The sequence below is a fragment of the Salmo salar genome, chromosome ssa24 (genome assembly GCF_905237065.1).
Source record: "Salmo salar chromosome ssa24, Ssal_v3.1, whole genome shotgun sequence".
NCBI lineage: Eukaryota > Metazoa > Chordata > Actinopteri > Salmoniformes > Salmonidae > Salmo > Salmo salar.
Window position 1 is genome coordinate 7,071,188 of NC_059465.1, and position 24,327 is coordinate 7,095,514.

At 43.6% G+C, this 24,327-nt stretch overlaps 1 protein-coding gene across 3 annotated transcripts in view; it reads left to right on the top strand.

Moving 5' to 3' along the window:
- Window positions 1-24,327, top strand: part of LOC106585171 (G protein-coupled receptor kinase 5) — a 70,624-nt gene that overhangs the window by 3,806 nt on the left and 42,491 nt on the right. The window contains exon 2 of one of the 3 annotated variants that reach the window (XM_045706639.1): window positions 16,463-16,518. The exons of the other annotated variants lie outside the window; for them this stretch is intronic. The gene's annotated coding sequence lies outside the window, so the exon portion shown is untranslated. The remainder of the gene's footprint in view (window positions 1-16,462; window positions 16,519-24,327) is intronic. 3 annotated transcript variants of the gene reach the window in all.

Genomic DNA, 24,327 nt, shown 5'->3' on the forward strand with positions numbered 1-24,327 from the left:
ATTTCGATTAAGACATTTATGAGCGAGCTAGGACGGACGTTAGTCAGTATAACTATTTGTTTAGCATTTTTGAAATGTACAGTGACAGAATTCAGAACATGGGCTGTTCTTACAGTGTTCTTCCTTGTACACCAAGTCAGAACCGTAGGATAAATAAAGGGGGCATATAAGCAGACAATGAAAGCTCTTACAATATTCAATGATTACAATTCTCTAAAACAGGTTATAGGCTACAGTAGAACAGTATGTGAAATTAAGAGGGGTAAATATACCAAATTATTAGGGTGAGGCACATGGGCTACTAACATCTTACTACACAACAAACACCTAGTATTACTTTCTTAGCTACAGTATACATATCTCCCTGGCATTATTACATCATTTATGCAGCAGCATACAACAACGTTACATTTTTGGACTCACCTTGTTGTGCTGTGCTCACTTGAACAGGAAGGTGGCGCGGCGGTCCTTTTGTGGGCAAATTTTGTCATCAAAGTCTGGCATTCTCTGGATTTATGGTGCTTTCAAAACAACTGGATTTACAATTCCGAGTTGGATGACCGTTCAAAATGTAATTTCCCAGTCAGAGCTCGTTTATTCCCAACTTCCCAGTTAACTTGACTTCAGTCAGTTCAAGACTTCACAGTTCCAAGTTAACAGTTGTTTTGAGCGTGGCACAAATCATGCTTCATTGACATCGTGGCCAATGTTGAATGTTTATCATTTCAAACTTGGAAAAGAGCCCCTTAATCCCAGATTTGGGACCACACAGCCACTGTCACTGATTCCTTCCAAACCACTCGTTGAATTTGCGATTTCCAACTTGTTGTGTAATATTTGTCCAATGGCCGATGAGCACTGATACATTTTATCTCTAATTTCTCTGCATTATTTATCTTAATTTGACAAGGATTAAAAAGGATTTTCCAGTAGATTGTCGACTTGATTCATAATGATGACTGCTAGCTAAGATTGTGAAAGTATGATTGACATGATCAGTCCAATCAAAGCTGCTGTACATATAACGTGATTTGACGTCATTTTATCTGTGGCCAATGACCTTGAGCCTTCTTGGATGGGCACATCTAATGTAACACCCGAATGGCTAGAATTTAAGGTCTGCTCTTACACTTGGCAATGACGTAAAGTCCCCATGAGTGACAAAACATTGAGCCAACCACTCGTGCAACGCTCCGTATTTTCTGCTGGCTTGCCCCACCACCACATAAAGCTCTGAGCTAGGCTGAAACACCTGCATTTTGGAGCTGCCTTACTCAAGAAAACAAAAAAGAGACCATGTTTGTATGCTGCTTTATTAACTCAATGATATATTATTTTTTACATTGTTTACAAACTGATGTGACACATATTAATGCCACAATAACATGTAAAACAGGCAAGCCCCCCCCCATTCTTTATTTTGCTAAAAATGTGGGGCTCAAAATAGGTGGGGCTCTGCCCTGAATGACGGGTTGCCACTGGTTGTCACTATTGGTGATGGTGGTGTTAGGCTACTGTAAACAGTGCGTTTTTTGTTTTGCTGGTCACATTATTTTATGCTGTGTGTCACGTGTTGTGTCCAGGCCGGTTCTATCTCTGTGTGTGTGGCAGCCTGAAGCACGGCCAGGCCTGTTTGATTCATAATGTCATCAAAAAGCATTGCTCCTCCTTCACTAGAACTAAAATGGTCCAACTACAGAATATATAATATCGGACGCATTAAGTGATGCTATGTTTTCTGTTCTTGATGAATGTTTTTGGGGATAGAAAGTATTGGAAGATTTTTGGTCCCTCTGAATGCCTAGGTCCTATAGTCACGGTTCGCCGCTGTTCAAACCCATGGTATGACAACCCATGACATTCTTGTCGTCCCAGCTGCTCTATACCCGAGCCAGCATACGGGTTTGCAACTTGGCACAGTGTAAACCATGGTCTGATACATCGCAGGCAGATGTGATCAACATAGATTTGCCCTGTGAAGAGCTGTGGTATAAGATATTGGTGAAGATGGCGCAATAACAACTGATCAACTGTTGATCTTTCTTTCACGATTCTTTGCTGATTTCAGTGTGTTGTATATTGGATCCATTGAGTGCTTAGTTGTTTAGATTCTGCCTGGTAATGTTAGAATTACTAGCGGCGTTATCTGACAGAGCACATAGTGTCAAGGGTTGTGTGAATGCCTGTTGGAGTCTGCGGTGTACAGGGACGCTCCTATCTGTGTGTGTACGCACGCTGGTTGAGAGGTCACAGACCAAGGACATGGCGAGAATGGGGAAGGGAGAACCATGTTTATTCCTGTTTGTTTATGCAAGTATGTCTCAGCCAGAGCTGAGCGGAGAGACATGCATTCCCTGTCCAAATTCTCCCAGAGTAACAGAGACAACAGGAAGGCCCAGTTTACACTGCGCTTCCAGTGTTTACGCCAGTGTCCTCACACTTCCGAAATAAAGTGAACCCTAGCCAAGCAGAGAAATAAAAAGCCATCAATATCCCCTTCCTTCTGCAAAGCTGACCAGAGAGAAGGAGAGGCCCTCTTCCAGTACTTGGTAAATGCATCTCTCTGTTCTACCTTCTTCCTTTTGAAGTAAGTAATCGTCACTAATCTGACATGACTGGTTTGGTCTAAGCGTAAACTTTAGCCAATTCAGTTATGTTAGCTAAGTGATCACTCCAAAGAAGGATTTGTAAAAAGGGCCAGAGGATGGATTTGAACATATTCGGGCCTGCTGAAGAGGACATTTGATGATGTCACAGTTGAGATTCCAGTAAGTCTATCTCACCTCCTCTCTCTCAAACACTAAGCAATAACGGAGTAGCGAGTAAGACCTGAGTAGTATTCAGAATCTGGAGAAGGCTAAACACACACACACACACACACACACACACACACACACACACACACACACACACACACACACACACACACAAAACAGTTACATTATTACAAGGAGTATACCAAACATTATAAACACTTTCCTAAAATGGAGTTGCACCCCCCTCCCCTTTTGCCCTCAGAACAGACTCAATTCGTCTGGGCATGGACTCCACAAGGTGTCGAAAGCGTTCCACAGGGAAGCTGGTCCATGTTGACTTCAATGCTTCCCACAGTTGTGTCATGTTGGCTGGATGTCCTTTGGGTGGTGGACCATTCTTGATACACACAGGAAACTGTTGAGAGTGGAAAACAGCAGCGTTGCTGTTCTTGACTAAAACCGGTGCACCTGGCACTTAGTCCCATACCTCGTTCAAAGGCACTTCAATCTTTTGTCTTGCCCAGTCACCCTCTGAATGGCACACATACACAATCCATGTCTTAATTGTCTCAAGGCTTAAAAATCCTTCTTTAAACTGACTCCTCCCCTTCATCTAAATAAAGGTTAAATAAAAAAAATGGAATCTACACTGATGTGTTTTGAATACTCGGTGTATATCATGAATGTAGCCTACAGTGTTAGCTGAAGTGAAAGGTTGCATGCAGTTTTGATGACAGATTGACTGCGTTGTGGTCATCCAATCTCCATCCTTTTCTCCCTGGTGTCCAGTAATTGTGTCTTTGTGGAGGATGTTGAGGGGGATGATGCAGTGAAATCCAAATGTCCATTCAGCCATTTCGCCTCTGCTGAGGATCACCTAACAGCTCCTATTACCAGTCACAGACCACAGCATTTCAGAGATGCTGACATGTTGAACATAGAAATGTTAAAGGTACAATCCATAAGAAATATTTAAAGGTACAATTCATAAGTTCTCTCTCTTGTTCATAAGTTCTCTCTCTTCAAATGAAAACACAATGACTGCGCTTGTTGTACTGTTCCGCTGCGCTTTTGCACTTAAAGACCTTTCCCCCTCAGTCCTCCAAAAAGTGAGACGACAAAATGTTTTTAATAGTAGTTTGAACATTAGGAAAGCAGAAGTGTGTGTGAACCCAGTCGGTGTTTTACCAATCAGACTACCCTGAAAGGGTTATACACGGAGTGTACAAAACAATAGGAACACCTTTCTGATATCGAGTTGCACCCCCTTTTTGGCCACCGAACAGCCTGAATTTATCAGAGCATGGACTCAACTAGGTGTCGAAAGCGTTCCATAGGGATGCTTGCCCATATTTGACTACAATGTTTCCCACAGTTGTGTCTAGTTGGCTGGATGTCCTTTGGGTGGTGGACCATTTTTGATACACATGGGGAAACTGTTGAGCTTGGGAAACCCATCACCGTTGCAGTTCTTGACACAAACCGATGCGCCTGGCACCTACTCTGTATTGCAAACATACACAATCCATTTCTCAACTGTCTCAAGGCTTAATAATCCTTCTTTAACCTGTCTCGTCCCATTCATCTACACTGATTTCAAGTGGATTTAACAAGTGACATCACTAAGGGATCATAGCTTTCACCTGGATTCACCTGGTTAGTCTGTCATGGAAAGAGCAGGTGTCCTTAATGGTTTGTACTCTCAATGTATAACAGCGAGAACAGCAGTGTTTCTTTCTGTTAAAATACTAGGCGTCACTTTTACTTGATTTTTAGGAAGCATTTCTTCAGAAATCCACTTCCTCTCTGTGCTGAGCTGTGGAAGGGAGGCATCTCCATTACAGAGGTGTGTGTGTGTGTGTGTGTGTGTGTGTGTGTGTCTAAGGGGTGTGTATGTAATTTGTAATGTAATTCCTGTGTGTATGTAATTTGAGATGACAGATTAACATCCTTCAGTAGACTCTGAGTTTATTGTGTGTGTGTGTGTGTGTGCGCACTTCCCCATTCATAACTCTCACGTTGGCAGTGGCCGTGGAACCCTAGCTTAAATGAACGCCAACAGCCGTTTTAAATGAAGGAGGGTAAAGGGAAAAGTTTGTTGTTGAATCCAGATGCTTTTTTGGTATTGCAGACTTGTAGCAACTGAACTGCAGCCTAGGTGCCAGCCTGAGATTTTAGGTTCATGCCTAAACAACAAAACAGTCTTAGGACAGCATTGCCAATCCACGTCTTCTCTGTTTTCAGATATGATACTCCTGCCCTTGTAAGTGAGGAAGGTTAAACCAAGCTATGTTGAATGGATGACCTCTAACCTGAGGCAATTATGTCATGTTAAGCAGCTGCTCTAAATTAAAAGGGTGTTCTATAAACTAGAGCGTAGGGACAAAGTGTTCTAGAATAAAGGAACAAGTGTTCTATCTCGAATGAACGGCAAACATGTTCTTGACCATAGAAAAGTGTTCTTGAATGAAGGAAAAGGAATGTTGATTGTCTGATCAAAACAAACAAGCAGATTTTAGGGCCAAACAGACCCTAAACCAAAACCAAACATTGTAGCACAAACAACAGTGTAGTTACACCGATAAAAGGTAAGAATTCCACTCATTTCTACTGAGGAGAAACATGGCGAGAATATGGTAGCGTCTTTCTCTGAAGCCAGCAGCTACCTCTGACCTGTACTTGACCCCACACACGCCTCTATGCACAGCAATGTTATTGGAAAGGTCACCATATATTTCCAGGCACAAGATAATATAGCAGTTGGCTGAATCAGTGTGTGTTACATCAGCAGTCTGTAGTGTAGTAATGAGACAAAAAAAAAATGACATTCTTCAAGATGATTTTGAAAGAAAGAACGAGACAGATGGATAAAAGGAGACAACCTATATTTCCAGGGAAGCTATACAGTGGGAAGGGTGAAATGGTGTGAGCCACCAACTCTGTCCCTAAATCCAGTGTAGTCTTTCATGTCATAGCTGACTACTGTGTAACCATGTCCATACTCTCTTGTAGACTGACTTGTGGTGGGTGAGTGGTTGGGTATACTGGCAGTGCCCTCGAAGCAAAGGGAACATTCTAAAAGTATTACTAAAATGTTTTAACAATTTTGGAAAGGAAATTACAATTACAGTTTTACAGCTAGTTTTTACTGATAAACCAAATTTCTATGATTTATTAAGTGATTAAAACCTGTCATTCTGTTACCAAATCGGTAGCACAATGACTAAGAAAATCTAACAGAATGACTGCAACTGAATTGGCTACAATGGGAATTCATAGTATTCACAGACCACAGTTGGGTCACCTGCTACTGTCCTCCCTTGTCCTCCACTGCAAATGTATACAAAATTAAAAACGGATACCTTATTTACATAACTATTCAGACCCTTTGCTATGACACTCGAAATTGAGCTCAGATGCATCCTGTTTCCATTGATCATCAAATGATTGGACATGATTTGGAAAGGCGCACACACACCTGTCTATATAAGGTCCCACAGTTGACAGTGCATGTCAGAACAAAAACCAAGCCATGAGGCCGAAGGAATTGTCCATAAGGCTTTGAGACAGGCTTGTGTCGAGGCACAGATCTGGGGAAGGGTACCAAATCATTTCTGCAGAATTGAAGGTCCCCAAATACACAGTGGCCTCCATCATTCTTAAATGGAAGAAGTTTGGAACCACCAAGACCCTTCCTAGGGCTGGCCGTCCGGCCAAACTGAGCAATCGGGGGAGAAGGGCCTTGGTCAGGGAGGTGACCAAGAACCCGATGGTCACTCTGACAGAGCTCTAGAGTTCCTCTGTGAAAATGGGAGAATCTTCCAGAAGGACAACCATCTCTGCAGCACTCCACCAATCAGGCCTTTATGGTAGAGTTGCTAGACGGAAGCCACTCCTCAGTAAAAAGGCACATGACAGCCCGCTTGGAGTTTGTGGAAAGGCACCTAAGGACTCTAAGACCATGAGAAACAAGAATCTCTGGTTTGATGAAACCAAGATTGAACTCTTTGGCCTGAATGCCATGCATCACATCAGGAGTAAACCTGGCACCATCCCTACGGTGAAGCATGGTGGTGGCAGCATCATGCTGTGGGGATGTTTTTCAGCGGCAGGGACTGGGAGACTAGTCAGGATCGAGGGAAAGGGGAACGGAGCAAAGTGCAGAGAGATCCTTGATGAAAACCTTCTCCAGAGCGCTCAGGACCTCAGACTGGGTCAAAGGTTCACCTTCCAACAGGACAATGACCCTAAGTACACAGCCAAGACAACACAGGAGGGGCTGAACCCGATCCAACATGTCTGGAGAGACCTGAACATAGCTGTGCAGTAACGCTCCCCATCCCCAGTCTGTCATGGAAAGAGCATGTTCTTAATGTTTTGTATACTCAATGTATGTGGATGAGTGTACACTACCGTTCAAAAGTTTGGGGTCACTTAGACATTTCCTTGTTTTTGAAAGAAAAGCAAAATGTTTTTGTCCATTTAAAATAACATCAAATTGATCTGAAATACAGTGTAGACATTGTTAACGTTGTATTTGACTATTGTAGCTGGAAACGGTAGATTTTGTTTTTTATGGAATATCTACAGTGCCTTGCAAAAGTATTCATCCCCCTTGGCATTTTTCCTATTTTGTTGCATTACAACCTGCAATTTAAATAGATTTTTATTTGGATTTCATGTAATGGATATACACAAAATAGTCCAAATTGGTGAAATGACATAAAAAAATTACTTGTTTAAAAAAATATTAAATGGAAAAGTGGTGCGTGCACTTGTATTCACCCCATTTGCGATGAAGCCCATAAATAAGAGCTGGTGCAACCAATTAACTTCAGAAGTCACATAATTAGTTAAAAATAAAGTCATTCTGTGTGCAATCTAAGTGTCACATGATCTCAGTATATATGCACCTGTTCTGAAAGGTCCCAGAGTCTGTAAGACCACTAAGCAAGGGGCACCACCAAACAAGCGGCACCATGAGACCAAGGAGCTCTCCAAACATGTCAGGGACAAAGTTGTGGAAAAGTACAGATCAGGGTTGGGTTATAAAAAAATATCTGAAACTTTGAACATCCCACAGAGCACCATTACATCTGTTATTAAAAAATGGAAAGAATATGGCACCACAACAAACCTGCCAAGAGACCAAAACTCACAGACTAGGCAAGGAGGGCATTAATCAGAGAGGCAACAAAGAGACCAAAGATAACCCTGAAGGAGCTGCAAAGCTCCACAGGGGAGAATGGAATATCTGTCCATAGGACCACTTTAAGCCATACACTCCACAGAGCTGGGCTTTATGGAAGAGTGGCCAGAAAAAAAGCCATTGCTTAAATAACAAAATAAGCAAACACGTTTGGTGTTTGCCAAAACGCATGTGGGAGACTCCCCAAAAATATGGAAGAAGGTACTCTGGTCAGATGAGACTAAAATGTTGCTTTTTTGCCATCAATGAAAACGCTATGTCTGGCGCAAACCCAACACCTCTCACCACCCCGAGAACACCATCCCCACAGTGAAGCATGGTGGTGGCAGCATCAAACTGGTCAGAATTGAAGGAATGATGGATGGTGCTAAATACTGGGAAATTCTTGAAGGAAACCTGTTGCAGTCTTCCAGAGATTTGAGACTGGGATGGAGGTTCACCTTCCAGCAGGACAATGACCCTAAGCATACTGCTAAAGCAACACTCGAGTGGTTTAAGGGGAAACATTTAAATGTCTTGGAATGGCCTAGTCAAATCCCAGACCTCAATCCAATTGAGAATCTGTGGTATGACTTAAAGATTGCTGAACACCAGTGGAATCCATCCAACTTGAAGGGGCTGGAGCAGTTTTGCCTTGAAGAATGGGCAAAAATCCCAGTGGCTAGATGTGCCAAGCTTATAGAGACATACCCCAAGAGACTTGCAGCTGTAATTCCTGCAAAAGATGGCTTTAACAAAGTATTGACTTTGAGAGGGTGAATAGTTATGCATGCTCAAATTTTCAGTTTTTTTTGTCTTATTTCTTGTTTGTTTCACCCCAAAAAATATTTAGCATCTTCAAAGTGGTAGGCATGTTGTGTAAATCAAATGATACAAACCTCCCAAAAAATCTATTTTAATTCAACAAAATAGGAAAAATGCCAAGGGGGTGAATACTTTCACAAGCCACTGCACATAGGCGTACAGAGGCCCATTATCAGCAACCATCACTCCCGTGTTCCAATGGCACGTTGTGTTAGCTAATCCAAGTTTATCATTTTGAAAGGCTAATTGATCATAAGAAAACCATTTTGCAATTATGTTAGCACAGCTGAAAACTGGCCGCCTTTCAACTAGTTGAGTATCTGGAGCATCAGCATTTGTGGGTTCGATTACTGTCTCAAAATGGCCAGAAACAAATAACTTTCTGAGGAAACTCATCAGTCTATTCTTGTTCTGAGAAATTAAGGCTATTCCATGTGAGAAATTGCCAAGAAACTGAAGATCTGGTACAACGCTGTGTACTACTCCCTTCACAGAACAGCGCAAACTGGCTCTAACCAGAATAGAAAGACGAGTGGGAGGCCCCAGTGCACAACTGAGCAAGAGGACAAGTACATTAGTGTCTAGTTTGGCCTTTTGGCTGGTGTGTGTGGGGTCCTTGATGATGCTGCGGGACTTCCTCAGGCACCATTTCAAGTAGATGTACTGGATGGGTGGCAGCACAGTCCCAGTCATGTACTGGACCATCTTCATCATCCGCAGAAGGGCCTTGCGGTTGTGGACAGAGCAATCAGGATGCTCGGTTAGGTGCAGCGGTAGTATTTGGGGAGGACCCCTGGTGGCATGCTGAATTTCTTCAGGTGCCTTAGGAAGTAGGGTCACTGTTGCGCCCTCTTGACAAGCGTGGTGGTGTTGGTCCATGTCAAGTCCTCAGTGATGTGGACGCCAAAGTACTTAAAACTGCTGATTCGCTCTACTACTTGATGTGGATCGGGGCATGATCTTTCCTCTGCTTCCTGAAGTCAACAATCAACTCCCTTGTTCAGCTGACGTTGGGGGAGAGGTTGTTGTCCTGGCACCACAATGCCAGTTCACTTACCTCCTCCCTATAGGCTGACTTGTTGGTTATCAGGTCTACAACCGTGGTGTTGTCAGCAAACTTGATGGAGCTGGTGTCGTGCAAAGCCATGCAGTCGTGGGTGAACAGGGAGTATAGCAGAGGGCTTAAGAGTCAGTGTGGAGGAGGTGTTGTTGCCAATCCTCACAGCCAGTGGTCTGCCTGTCAGGAAGTCCAGGATCCAGTTGCAGAGGGTGGTGTCTAGACCCACAGCTCTGAGCTTGGTGACGAGCTTGGAGGGAACAATAGTGTTGAATGTGGAATTGTAGTCAATGAACAGCATTCTCACATCGGTGTTCCTCTTGTCCAAATGTGTTAGGGCTATGTGAATAGCAATGGAAATGGCAACTTCTGTGGATCTGTTGGAGCAGTAGAAGTGGGTCCAGTGTGCCTGTGATGAGTCTCGGTACGAGCTATACAAACTCAGGATCACCAAACCACCTCTGTTGCAATCTCATTAAATGGAGTGGACAGATCATTCTGCTTCTGTTTGTCACAGAAAGTGTTGTTGTGGTACAGTAGGCCTGATTTCGAACCCATTCAGTTATATTGGTGCTGTGATCTCTGAGTATGAGGTCAAAGGGGGGTGAAATGTAACTGAGGTGGTTCGATGAACCATGCTCTTTTGATGAGTAACCTTGCTGGAGACAAAGATCTGTGTTAGTTTCCTAAACTAATCCCTATGGGCTTTACATAAGTTGGCTAACACAGTCTTGTCACATGCAGGAGACCTGGTTCGAACCCAGTCAGTCACAAGAGCAAGATTTAAATAGGGAGTGGAAAGGTTTTCCTTAAAGGGCAATGAAAGGGCTATTCAAATGTATTCTTATGGGGGCCAAATTTTTTGTGACACTCTCTTCTAACGTGGCATGTGATCGTCATAGAGGGGAACAGAAGGCAAATCCATGTTCCAGAAAGTCTTAGCTTTCAGGAATGGGGTCATAATAGTTTATAGCCAAAATGGTTCAAATATTGCTAGAGCCAAATTTAATTGGAAAACAAATTCAACATGCCACATTGGCTTCAGAAACCGCCAGAAGCTTCTGTTTACCAGAGTGATCATTTCATTCTATCTGTTTATCTCTAACTTTCCTGCCTGGCAAAGTACCAGGATGTTGTCTCAGGTTTTGAATCTGAATTTAGAGAACTGAATCTGAATGCACCTGAGACGTTGACTATATGAAACTTTGATACACAAACTATAATTTCAAGTTTATCAAGTTTACAGACAATGAATGCAATATCTACCATATTGAAGCTGAATAAATTAATATTGCATTTGAATATTCAATTACATTTTTTTTTTAAATGCAATATTCACTCAATTAAATTTCAAATCATGAAATTAGTTGTATTTTTTTTATTCAATTATTCAATTTGTGCATTACAAGTTCAAAAAATTCAATTCAAATTCAGTATCCTAATTCAAATGTAAAATTTTGGAATTCAAATTCAATTTCTGTAAGGCATGGAAATCGCCCCATACTAGCTAGCTGTAAAATCGCCTAAACAAACTGCACTATCTAACAAATTCAACTTGCAGTTCTCTGCCCAGAGCGAGTGCAGAGTATGTTGCTATGGCCCTTTCCCACGTTTCCCACAGACACACAGGACGCATTGCAAGAAGATAGGCCTACTTGAAGGAGAAACTGAATTGAATAATTTGGTACATTGTTTAGATTGAGCACATCTAAGCGAAATATATGCATTTGTCATGACGATATAAACGGATGTATGTCTATTGGCTGATTTGGAGATCTGGAGTGCAGGTAATTGTTTTAAAAGTGTTAGAGGATAGCACACTCACATTTAAATCTCCAGTGACGAGAACCATGTAGCTATGACGCGTTCCTACACAATTTCCTGATTTCACAGATGGACCACTTAGAAGTGAAATCATGGACATTTTAGATTTTACCCACTGATAGAACATAAGCTTTCTGGGGGTGCATGATCACTATATGTACCTTTACTGTGATTCTTTTCAATTATAATGGTATCCTTTTTTTATTTAGCAAAGAGCAAATTCTCAAGCAAGAGGGGGAAATGGAAAACTAGCTTTTATTGGAACAGAGGTTTGGAATTCTCTTTTTTATTGGTCTATTAACTGATTTACCGCCTGGTGAAAATCGAAATATATTTTAGATTCTTCAAAGTAGCCACCCTTTGCCTTGATGACAGCTTTGCACACTCTTGGTATTCTGTTTTCCAACAGTCTTGAAGGAATTCCCACATATGCTGAGCACTTGTTGGCTGCTTTTCCTTCCCTCTGCGGTCCAACTCATCCCAATACCATCTCAATTGGGTTGAGGTCGGGTGATTGTGGAGGCCAGGTCATCTGCTGCAGCACTCCATCACTCTCCTTCTTGGTCAAATAGCACTTACACAGCCTGGAGGTGTGTTGGGTCATTGTCCTGTTGAAAAACAAATGATAGTCCCACTAAGCGCAAACCACATGGGATGGCGTATCGCTGCAGAATGCTGTGGTAGTCATGCTGGTTAAGTGTGCCTTGAATTCTAAATAAATCACTGACAGTGTCACCAGCAAAGCACCATCACACCACCTCCTCCTCCTCCATGCTTCACAGTGGGAACCACACATGTGGAGATCATCCGTTCACCTACTCTGCATCTCACAAAAACACGGCGGTTGGAACTAAAAATGTCATTCGGACTCATCAGACCAAGGGACAGATTTCCACCGGTCAAATGTCCATTGTTCGTGTTTCTTGGCCAAAGCAAGTCTCTTCTTTTTATTGGTATCCTTTAGTAGTGGTTTCTTTGCAGCAATTTGACCATGAAGGCCTGATTCACACAGTTTGAGGCTAGTAACTGAAATGAACATATCCTCTGCAGCAGAGGTAACGTTAGGTCTTCCTTTCCTGTGAAAGTCCTCATGCGAGCCAGTTTCATCATAGTGCTTCTTGGTTTTTGCGACTGCACTTGAAGAAACTTTCAAACTTCTTGAAATTAAAGTAATGATGGACAGCCGTTTCTCTTTGCTTATTTGCTTACAGACCAGCTGGCACACAATTGGCCCAGCGTTGTCCGGGTTACGGAGGGTTTGGTCGGCAGGGATATACTTGTCTCATCGCGCACTAGCGACACCTGTGGCATGCCGGGCGCAGTGCACGCTGACCAGGTCGCCAAGTGTATGGTGTTTCCTCTGACACATTGGTGCGGCGGGCTTCTGGGTTGGATGGGCATTGTGTCAAGAAGCATTGCGGCTTGGTTGGGTTGTGTTTCGGAGGACGCATGGCTCTCGACCTTCGCCTCTCCCGAGTCCGTACGGGAGTTGCAGCGATGAGACAAGACTGTAACTACTACCAATTGGATACCACGAAATTGGGGGTAACCCCCCCCCCTCAAAAAAACAAAGGAGATGATCGTGGACTTCAGGAAACAGCAGAGGGAGCACACCCCTATCCACATCGACGGGACAGTAGTGGAGAAGGTGGAAAGTTTTAAGTTCCTCGGCGTACACATCACGGACAAACTGAAATGGTCCACCCTAACAGAAAGCGTGGTGAAGAAGGAGCAACCTCAGGAGGCTGAAGAAATTTGGCTTGTCACCTAAAACACACACAAACTTCTACAGATGCACAACCGAGAACATCCTGTCGGGCTGTATCACCGCCTGGTATGGCAACTGCTCCGCCCACAACCGTAAGGCTCTCCAGACGGTAGTGAGGTCTGCACAACGCATCACCGGGGGCAAACTACCTGCCCTCCAGGACACCTACACCATCCGATGTCACAGGGAGGCCAAAAAGATCATCAAGGACAACAACCACCCGAGCCACTGCCTGTTCACCCCGCTATCATCCAGAAGGCGAGGTCAGTACAGGTGCATCACAGCTGGGACCGAGAGACTGAAAAACAGCTTTGATCTCAAGGCCATCAGACTGTTAAACAGCCATCACTAACATTGAGTGGCTGCTGCCAACATACTGACTCAAATCTCTAGCCACTCTAATAATTAAAAATTGGATGTAATAAATGTATCACTAGTGACTTGAAACAATGCCACTTTATATAATGTTTACATACCCTACATTACTCATCTCATATGTATATACTGTACTCTATACCATCTACTGCATCTTGCCTATGCCATTCGGACATCGCTCATCCATATATTTATATGTACATATTCTTATTAATTCCTTTACACTTGTGTGTAAAAGGTAGTTGTTGTGAAATTGTTAGATTACTTGTTTGATATTATGACCAATAAAATTTGATTTGATTTCTTGCCATAAAATGGACTTGGTCTTTTACCAAATAGGGCTATCTTCTGTACACCACCCCTACCTTGTCACAACACAACTGATTGGTTCAAACGGATTAAGAAGGAAAGAAATTCCACAAATTAACTTTTAAAAAGGCACACCTGGTAATTGAAATACATTCCAGGTGACTACCTCATGAAGCTGGTTGAGAGAATGCCATGAGTGTGCAAAGCTGCCATTGAGGCAAAGGGTGGCTACTTTGAAGATGTGTTTAACACTTTTTTTGGTTACTACATGATTCTATATGTGTTATTTCATAGTTTTGATGTCTTCACTATTATTCTACAATGTAGAAAATAGTAATAATATAGAAAAACCCTTGAATGAGTACAGTGGGGGGAAAAAGTATTTGATCCCCTGCTGATTTTGTACGTTTGCCCACTTACAAAGAAATGATCAGTCTATAATTTTAATAGTAGGTTTATTTGAACAGTGAGAGACAGAATAACAACAAAAAAATCCAGAAAAATGCATGTCAAAAATGTTATAAATCATTTGCATTTTAATGAGGGAAATAAGTATTTGACCCTTCTGCAAAACATGACTTAGGACTTGGTGGCAAAACCCTTGTTGGCAATCACAGAGGTCAGGCGTTTCTTGTAGTTGGCCACCAGGTTTGCCCACATCTCAGGAGGGATTTTGTCCCACTCCTCTTTGCAGATCTTCTCCAAGTCATTAAGGTTTCGAGGCTGACGTTTGGCAACTCGAACCTTCAGCTCCCTCCACAGATTTTCTATGGGATTAAGGTCTGGAGACTGGCTAGGCCACTCCAGGACCTTAATGTGCTTCTTCTTGAGCCACTCCTTTGTTGCCTTGGCCGTGTGTTTTGGGTCATTGTCATGCTGGAATACCCATCCACGACCCATTTTCAATGCCCTGGCTGAGGGAAGGAGGTTCTCACCCAGGATTTGACGGTACATGGCCCCGTCCATCGTCCCTTTGATGCGGCGAAGTTGTCCTGTCCCCTTAGCAGAAAAACACCCCCAAAGCATAATGTTTCCACCTCCATGTTTGACGGTGGAGATGGTGTTCTTGGTGTCATAAGCAGCATTCCTCCTCCTCCAAACACGGCGAGCTGAGTTGATGCCAAAGAGCTCCATTTTGGTCTCCTCTGACCACAACACTTTCACCCAGTTGTCCTCTGAATCATTCAGATGTTCATTGGCAAACTTCAGACGGGCATGTATATGTATTCTTGAGCAGGGGGACCTTGTGGGCGCTGCAGGATTTCAGTCCTTCACGGCGTAGTGTGTTACCAATTGTTTTCTTGGTGACTATGGTCCCAGCTGCCTTGAGATCATTGACAAGATCCTCCTGTGTAGTTCTGGGCTGATTCCTCACTGTTCTCATGATCATTGCACCTCTACGAGGTGAGATCTTGCATGGAGCCCCAGGCCGAGGTAGATTGACAGGTCTTTTGTGTTTCTTCCATTTGCGAACAATCGCACCAAATGTTGTCACCTTCTCACCAAGCTGCTTGGCAATGGTCTTGTAGCCCATTCCAGCCTTGTGTAGGTCTACAATCTTGTCCCTGGCATCCTTGGAGAGCTCTTTGGTCTTGGCTATGGTGGAGAGTTTGGAATCTGATTGATTGCTTCTGTGGACAGGTGTCTTTTTTACAGGTAACAACCTGCGGTTAGGAGCACTCCCTTTAAGAGTGTGCTCCTAATCTCAGCTCGTTACCTGTATAAAAGACACCTGGGAGCCAGAAATCTTTCTGATTGAGAGGGGGTCAAATACTTATTTCCCTCATTAAAATGCAAATCAATTTATAACATTTTTGACATGCATTTTTCTGGATATTTTTGTTCTGTCTCTCACTGTTCAAATAAACCTACCATTAAAATTATAGACTGATCATTGCTTTGTCAGTGGGCAAACGTACAAAATCAGCAGGGGATCAAATCCTTTTTTCCCCCACTGTAGGTGTGTTTAAACTTTTGACTGGTAATGTATATAATATACAGTAACACAGAAAAATCATGTTTTTGACTGCACTGGGCCTTTAACTGGCTGTGACTCCTTTACCAAACACTTCTCAAATGTTTTAATGAAAGATGCATTTAAACAATGACTTGTTAGTAATGAATTAAAGCACTAACAAATACCTACAAAAACATACATGGCATTAATACTTGGCCCTGACTGTCAAAAAAAATAATAATTGTGACTCCTTTACCACGTGACCTTGACCAAATGTAAATACAGTGTCTGTCTCATACAGGAAACACAACTGTAGTGCTGCAAGCACCAACCATGCTCCAGCTAACTGCGGTTAGGATGTGAACCGTGCACTATCAAGCTGCAGTTTTTTTTTTCTCGACAGATGATGTAGATGGATCTCACCTCAGGCCCAGTTTATGAGAAGCCTTTTGATGTAAGGTGAGAAAAAATGCTGCTTGATCGTATTATATCACAAGTCTCAGCGAAATGGGAAGTGCAAAAAAAAAAAACGCTTCATGCTCTTTAAAGATTGAGTCAGTGGTCGGCCATAGGCTTGTGTGTGCTTATATCGAAGTACAGTTGAAGCTTGGCAACTTTCTGGGTTTTCCTTTTTGTAACATTGGATTTGGCAGTCCTTTCATATCTTTAGAGGGTGAGTCAACAAGGGCAAATTCAAGTGAAGTGAGCAGGTTATTGAATTGAAATCCACCTCTGTGTCAGACATCATTGGCCACTTTTTCAGTAGTTTTTACTAACAAGCTTATTCTCGTCTAGTGTCCTGTCTTCCATGATCACTGATCTGGCAGGACAGTGACAGTCAGGGAAAAGCGCGATGAACACGTATTCGCTATCCAGTGCATTTGTGAGGGAAAAGAGATGAGATGATGCTATTAGACGGAATTTTGACACCGCCATCAAGTAGTGTGTCAATGGTGCTGTACACACACATTTACACACACAAAGCCCGGAGTGTGTTCCCTCGGGGCTTCTCAGAGGGCTGAGCCATGACATAATGCTAAGGAGTTTTTATTGGGGAGACAACTGAACAACGTTAATGGGAGGAGAAACAAATCCATAAGAGGAGAGTTGAGGCCCATGCAGGCCAGCCAATTTCCTCTCTGGGTGGTTATGTTTGTTTGCATGGCGGTAAAAAGAAGACAAAGGGAAAAGGGTTTCACATACTAGCTGTCTCTCACGCATAGCTACAAAGCAATGACTATCCGACTCTTACCGGACAGCCCCCACCCTTCTAAAGTTGAAAGGTAGCTAGAATTTTCTACTTTGCTTGTAGAATTGTCTCTTATGTGAGTGCCTGTCCATTCATCTCTGTTTAATCTCTTTTAGACCTAATGAATATTTGATGTTTGTAAATTGGAAACTGCTCGACTCTGACAAGAGTTTCGCTTGTGTACTTTCGCTGCACACACACACACACACACACACACACCAGAAAAGGGAATGAACATGTATCAGTTATGTGGTAGATGTTGACCAACGCTGGCCTTTTCGTGTTGTGAAATTTGGGCTATTTTCCCAGTTCACAGACCTTATCAGAGTTCTCTATTTAAAGGCTGTTTTTGGTATTTCTGAGTCCCTTGGTATGCCCCAGATCCATTGCTCATTTTAGAGCTCCCAGCACGACACGAGACATGGAAGAATAAGGGAGAAGAGAGGAAAGGGTTACAGGTCGGATGCTTATGAGGGTAGGAGAGTGAGTGAACAAACGAGGAGAAGAGATGAGAGGATGAGCTGGTAGAAGAAAGAGGATGGATGAGATGAGCATTCAGAGGGAGGAAAGATGTGTGTGTGTGTGTGTGTGTGTTTACAGAGGAAAGGAAATGGGGAACAGCTGGAAAGGAAGCAGAGAGCCTAGAGAGGGCCATCGTAATCACTTTAACCCTGTTTCCGGGATTGCTGTGTGGCGAGTTGCTTTGATTTTGTCTTGTTGGTCTGTATTTGTGTGTGTGTGTGTGTGTCTGTGCTGTGCTGTGCTGTGCATTTGTGTGTGTGTGTGTGTGTGTGTGTGTGTGTGGTTGTGTCTGTCTGTGTGTGTTGGAGACAGAGAAATAGAGTAGGCCTATCTGCTTGACAAAAACCTGTTGGATAGAATCAGTGCTAGCCTAAGATTGGATCAGTTCAAAGGTTTAGTCTGTACCATTGTTCCTATTGGAGGGTTCATAGCAGTAGGCCTAGTGCTGGCTGCCCCTTTGAACTGTTCTGTTCTGTACCTCTCCTGTAGCTGTATAGCATGTGTCACCCAGTGTGCCCTCAGCTGTGTGCTGTCACACAGTTGCTTAATATGTAACTTTAGCCCAGAGAGTGAAGCTTGGGTGATGAGCATGTTTTCGCACATTCCGTGTGTGGTATATTTATAGAACAGGAAGCTTATTCTCACAAAACTCAAAACATAGGTCATTGTCAGTGTACCAAGCTCTGCTTCAAGTTTTAGCAGCATATACAGTGCATTAGGAAAGTATTCAGACCAATTTACTTTTTCCATATTTTGTTACGTTACAGCCTAATTTTTTTCTCCTCAATCTACACATAATACCCCATAATGACAAGCAAAAACTATCACATTTACATAAGTATTCAGACCCTTTACTTTGAAGCACCTTTGGCAGCGATTACAGCCTTGAGTCTTCTTGGGTATGACGCTACAAGCTTGGCACCTGTATTTGGGGAGTTTCTCCCATTTTCTTCTCTGCAGATCCTCTCAAGCTCTGTCAGGTTGGATGGGGACCGTCACTGCACAGCTATTTTCAGGTCTCTCCAGAGATGTTCAATCAGGTTCAAGTCCGGGCTCTGGCTGGGCCACTCGAGGACTTTCAGATACTTGTCCCGAAACACTCCTGTGTTGTCTTGGCTGTGTGCTTAGGGTCGTTGTCCTGTTTGGAATGTGGATGCTCATCTTTCCCTCGATCCTGACTAGTCTCCCAGCCCCTGTTGCTGAAAAACATCCCCCACAGCATGATGCTGCCACCACCATGCTTCACCGTAGGGATGGTGCCAGGTTTCCTCCAGACGTGATGCTTGGCAGTCAGGCCAAAGAGTTCAATCTTGGTTTCATCAGACCAGAGAATATTGTTTCTCATGGTTTCAGTCCATAAGGTGGCTTTTGGCAAACTCCAAGCGGGCTGTCATGTGCTTTTTACTGAGGAGTGGCTTCCGTCTGGCCACTCTACCATAAAGGCCTGATTGGTGGAGTGCTGCAGAGATGGATGTCCTTCTGGAAGGTTCTCCCATCTTCAGAGGAACTCCTGAGCTCTGTCAAAGTGACCATCGTGTTCTTGGTCACCTCCCCGACCAAGGCCCTTCTCCCCAATTTCTCAGTTTGGCCGGTTGGCCAGCTCCAAACTTCTTCCATTTAAGAATGATGAAGGGCACTGTTCTTGGGGACCTTCAATGCTGCAAAAATGGTTTGGTACCCTTCCCCAGATTTGTTCCTCGACACAATCCTGTCTCGAAGCTCTACGGACAATTCCTTCGACCTCACGGCTTGGTTTTTGCTCTGACATGCACTGTCAACTGTGGGACCTGATATAGACAGGTGTGTGTGCCTTTCCAAATCATGTCCAATCATTTGAATTTACCACAGGTGGACTCGAAGTTGTAGAAACAGCTCAAAGATGATCAATGGAAACAGGATGCAGCTGAGCTTATAGCAAAGGGTCTGGATAAGATATTTCTGTTTTTTTATTTTGAATACATTTGCTGAAATTTCTAAAAACCTGTTTTTGCTTTGTCATTATACGGTATTGTGTGTAGATTGATGAGAATTTTAAAAATGTAATCCATTTTAGAAATAAGGCTGTAACGTAACAAAATGTGGAAAAAGGGGAAGGGATCTGAATACTTTCCTAACTCACTGTATGTATTGCATTGAACATAAGGATTTCCTTTGTGTTCTTTATTCATCAATGAGCAGAGCCAGGAGTTTTTCTTAGTCAGGTGAGGTCACATTATCAGGCTATAACTTGATGGGACTGGTCTGATCTATGAAAGATATTTAGTCTATGACCCCCACTAAGTAGTTTAGCATGTGCCACTGAGAAGAATAGTCCTGTGTGAATGCTACAGCCATACATACGTACGCCATTGATGTTTGCTTAAAGCACACTAATAGATGTTACAGCTGCTTGGAACATCCCATTATTATTGTGACGATATAAGACATTTAAACACCAGGTTCGTTTATTCGCCATAATAGTGCAGACAATGACATCACCGCTGTGGAACTGGGTAGCAATGAGCTCTTCCTCCCAAAGTCCCCATTCACTCTGATGGTTAGGCAGACCATTTCTCAGTATCCAACACACACACACACACACACACACACACACACACACACACACACACACACACCCTGGTGAACATGCAGCCTAAAAAGTATATGTGCTGAAAACGGTCTGACATATTTCAAAGAACGCCTGTGTTAGCCTGAGGCACACTCAGTGTTCTCTTTGTTTGACTGGAAGGATAGAGATCTCTTATCACTACTTAATGTCCTTCTGTGGGTAAATATTTGTTTTGGCTAACCACTGGATCCCTCAGAGTCAACAACACTCTCTTGATATCACGTTAATCCAATTTACTAACCTGGCAATTCACCCTGTTAGTTTTCCATTAGCAGTGTGTGTAGATGAGACCTGAAAGAACTCTCTCTACATGCTCTGACCTCAATGCAAAATATCTTTCAGGATCAGACAGGATGACATTGTTGAGAGCACTAAACCTTGTATTACAACGGTATTGACTCGGGTCGCACACGACTTCCTCACAGTGCTGAGGAAGGTGGTGGCTTCACCTAGCTCTGCGTATGGCCTTGCTGCTGGGTCTTAGGTTCAAATCAAGGTCAAATCAAAATGTATTTGTCACAGGCGCTGAATACAACAGGTGTAGACTTTCCAGTGAAATGCTTGCTTACAGTACGTGCCCTTCCCAACGATGCAGAGTTAATAAGAAAATAATGAAATAATTTCTCTAATCTGGCTCCAGTGGCATGCATTGAAATGCGTAGCTATCTTTTTGGCAAAATTACTATGAATTAACGGACTTCTAAAATGAAGGTGTGGGATGTTCATTGTATGACAAGAAAAAAACTAGCTGGTCTATTTCGCTCCTGCAGATAGCATAATCTGTCCGTTCACAATTCACCTGTGGTAACATGGCAGCTCAACGCCAGACAACAGAAAGAGCTGGCCGCTACCAACCGAGAGATTGTTTGTGAGGACATTACCTCTGCTCTCGACTTGTAAATTAGTCACTCGAATTGCTCACTTCTAAAGTGGATGCCTATTCAAATCAAATTTTATTTGTCACATACACATGATTAGCAGATGTTAATGCGAGTGTAGCAAAATGCTTGTGCTTCTAGTTCCGACAATGCAGTAATATCCAACGAGTAATCTAACCTAACAATTTCACAACAACTACCTTATACACACAAGTGTAAAGGAATGAATAAGAATATGTACATAAAAAAATATATGAATGAGTGATGGTATAGAACAGCATAGGCAAGATGCAGTAGATGGTATAGAGTACAGTATATACATATGAGATGAGTAATGTAGGGTATGTAAACATTATATGAAGGGGCATTGTTTAAAGTAGCTAGTGATACATTTATTACTTCAATTTTTTCATTATTAAAGTGGCTGGAGTTGAGTCAGTATGTTGGCAGCAGCCACTCAATGTTAGTGATGGCTGTTTAACAGTCTGATGGCCTTGAGATCAAAGCTGTTTTTCAGTCTCTCGGTCCCTGCTTTGATGCACCTGTACTGACCTCACCTTCTGGATGATAGCGGGGTGAACAGGCAGTGGCTCGGGTGGTTGTTGTCCTTGATGATCTTTTTGGCCTTCCTGTGACATCGGGTGGTGTAGGTGTCCTGGAGGGCAGGTAGTTTGCCCCCGGTGATGCGTTGTGCAGACCTCACTACCCTCTGAAGAGCGTTACGGTTATGGGTGGAGCAGTTGCCGTACCAGGCGGTGATACAGCCCGACAGGATGCTCTCGATTGTGCATCTGTAGAAGTTTGAGTATTTTTGGTGACAAGCCGAATTTCTTCAGCCTCCTGAGGTTGAAGAGGCGCTGTTGCGCCTTCTTCACCACACTGTCTGTGTGGGTGGACCATTTCAGTTTGTCCATGATGTGTACGCCGAGGAACTTAACTTTATACCCTCTCCACTACTGTCCCGTCGATGTGGATAGGGGTGTGCTCCCTCTGCTGTTTCCTGAAGTCCATGATCATCTCCTTTGTTTTGTTGACGTTGAGTGCGAGGTTCTTTTCCTGACACCACATTCTGAGGGCCCTCACCTCCTCCCTGTAGGCCGTCTCATCGTTGTTGGTAATCAAGCCTACCACTGTAGTGTCGTCTGCAAACTTGATGATTGAGTTGGAGGCGTGCATGGCCACGCAGTCGTGGGTGAACAGGGAGTACAGGAGAGGGCTGAGAACGCACCCTTGTGGGGCCCCAGTGTTGAGGATCAGCGGGGTGGAGATGTTGTTACCTACCCTCACCACCTGGGGGCGGCCCGTCAGGCAGTCCAGGACCCAGTTGCACAGGGCGAGGTCGAGACCCAGGGTCTCGAGCTTGATGACGAGTTTGGAGGGTACTATGGTGTTAAATGCTGAGCTGTAGTCGATGAACAGCATTCTGAAATGGGTATTCCTCTTGTCCAGATGAGTTAGGGCAGTGTGATTGCGATTGCGTCGTCTGTGGACCTATTGGGGCGGTAAGCAAATTGGAGTGGGTCTAGGGTGTCAGGTAGGGTGGAGGTGATATGGTCCTTGACTAGTTTCTCAAAGCACCTCATGATGACGGAAGTGAGTGCTACGGGGCGGTAGTCATTTAGCTCAGTTACCTTAGCTTTCTTGGGAACAGGAACAATGGTGGCCCTCTTGAAGCATGTGGGAACAGCAGACTGGGATAAGGATTGATTGAATATGTCCGTAAACACACCAGCCAGCTGGTCTGCTCATGCTCTGAGGACGCGGCTGGGGATGCCGTCTGGGCCTGCAGCCTTGCGAGGGTTGACACGTTTAAATGATTTACTCACGTCGGCTGCAGTGAAGGAGAGCCAGTAGGTTTTGGTAGCGGGCCGTGTCAGTGGCACTATATTGTCCTCAAAGCGAGCAAAGAAGTTGTTTAGTCTATCTGGGAGCAAGACATCCTGGTCCGCGACGGTGCTGGTTTTTCTTTTATAGTCCGTGATTGACTGTAGACCCTGCCACATACCTCTCGTGTCTGAGCCGTTGAATTGCAACTCTACTTTGTCTCTATACTGACGCTTAGCTTGTTTGATTGCCTTGCGGAGGGAATAGCCACACTGTTTGTATTGGGTCATGTTTCCGGTCACCTTGCCCTGATTTAAAAGCAGTGGTTTGCGCTTTCAGTTTTGCGCGAATGCTGCCATCAATCCACGGTTTCTGGTTTGGGAATGTTTTAATAGACGCTATGGGTACGACATCGCCGATGCACTTGCTAATAAACCCACTCACCGAATCAGCGTATTCATCAATGTTGTTGTTCGACGCAGTGCAGAACTAAAGTGGAAAGTCTGGAGAAGACAGCCAATGCGACAGAGGTGTGCCCTGGGAAAAGCGCAAACTAAGTGCAAATAAATCTCATAAAAGACTAAACGGAATCACTTAAATCATTCTCCGTAAATTCAATGTGTGGGTCGTAGGACTTGAAACTGGCATGGGAGCGGGCGACCAAACTTCTTTCATGAGCAATGTTTTCTATAAACTGTTCGGGCAGGAGCAGCTGGGTCTCATGCCACTAATTAACATTGCACACGCATGGGTCCTCACCGAAGTCACTGTATGATTGTACAAATCCACAGATTTTTAAGTCAAATGGCAAATTGTTTACCTTGCAGCGGAATCGGGGGTTCTGCCCTATGCAGGGAAGTGTATACCCAGACCTGAGTGCCGAACTGCTAAAAAAAAGAGGGTGATTTACTATGAGGTGAAATCCCAGCTACTCAAGCTAAATTTCAGATGCTGCTTTATCCACCCGGGAAAATTAATCTCGAAATTCCAGAGCATAACACACACGTTTTCCAATGCCAAGGAAGCTCAAGACTTCTTCAGGAATCACATCAAACCCAACATACAAGGAGACGAGTTGAAAGATGGAACCCCATTATGACTGGCTCAATATTCAGGTATGTTATCCATGCACAATCACGCAGCCTAGCCGATGGCTATGATACTGCCCTCAGCATAAGACAATGGTG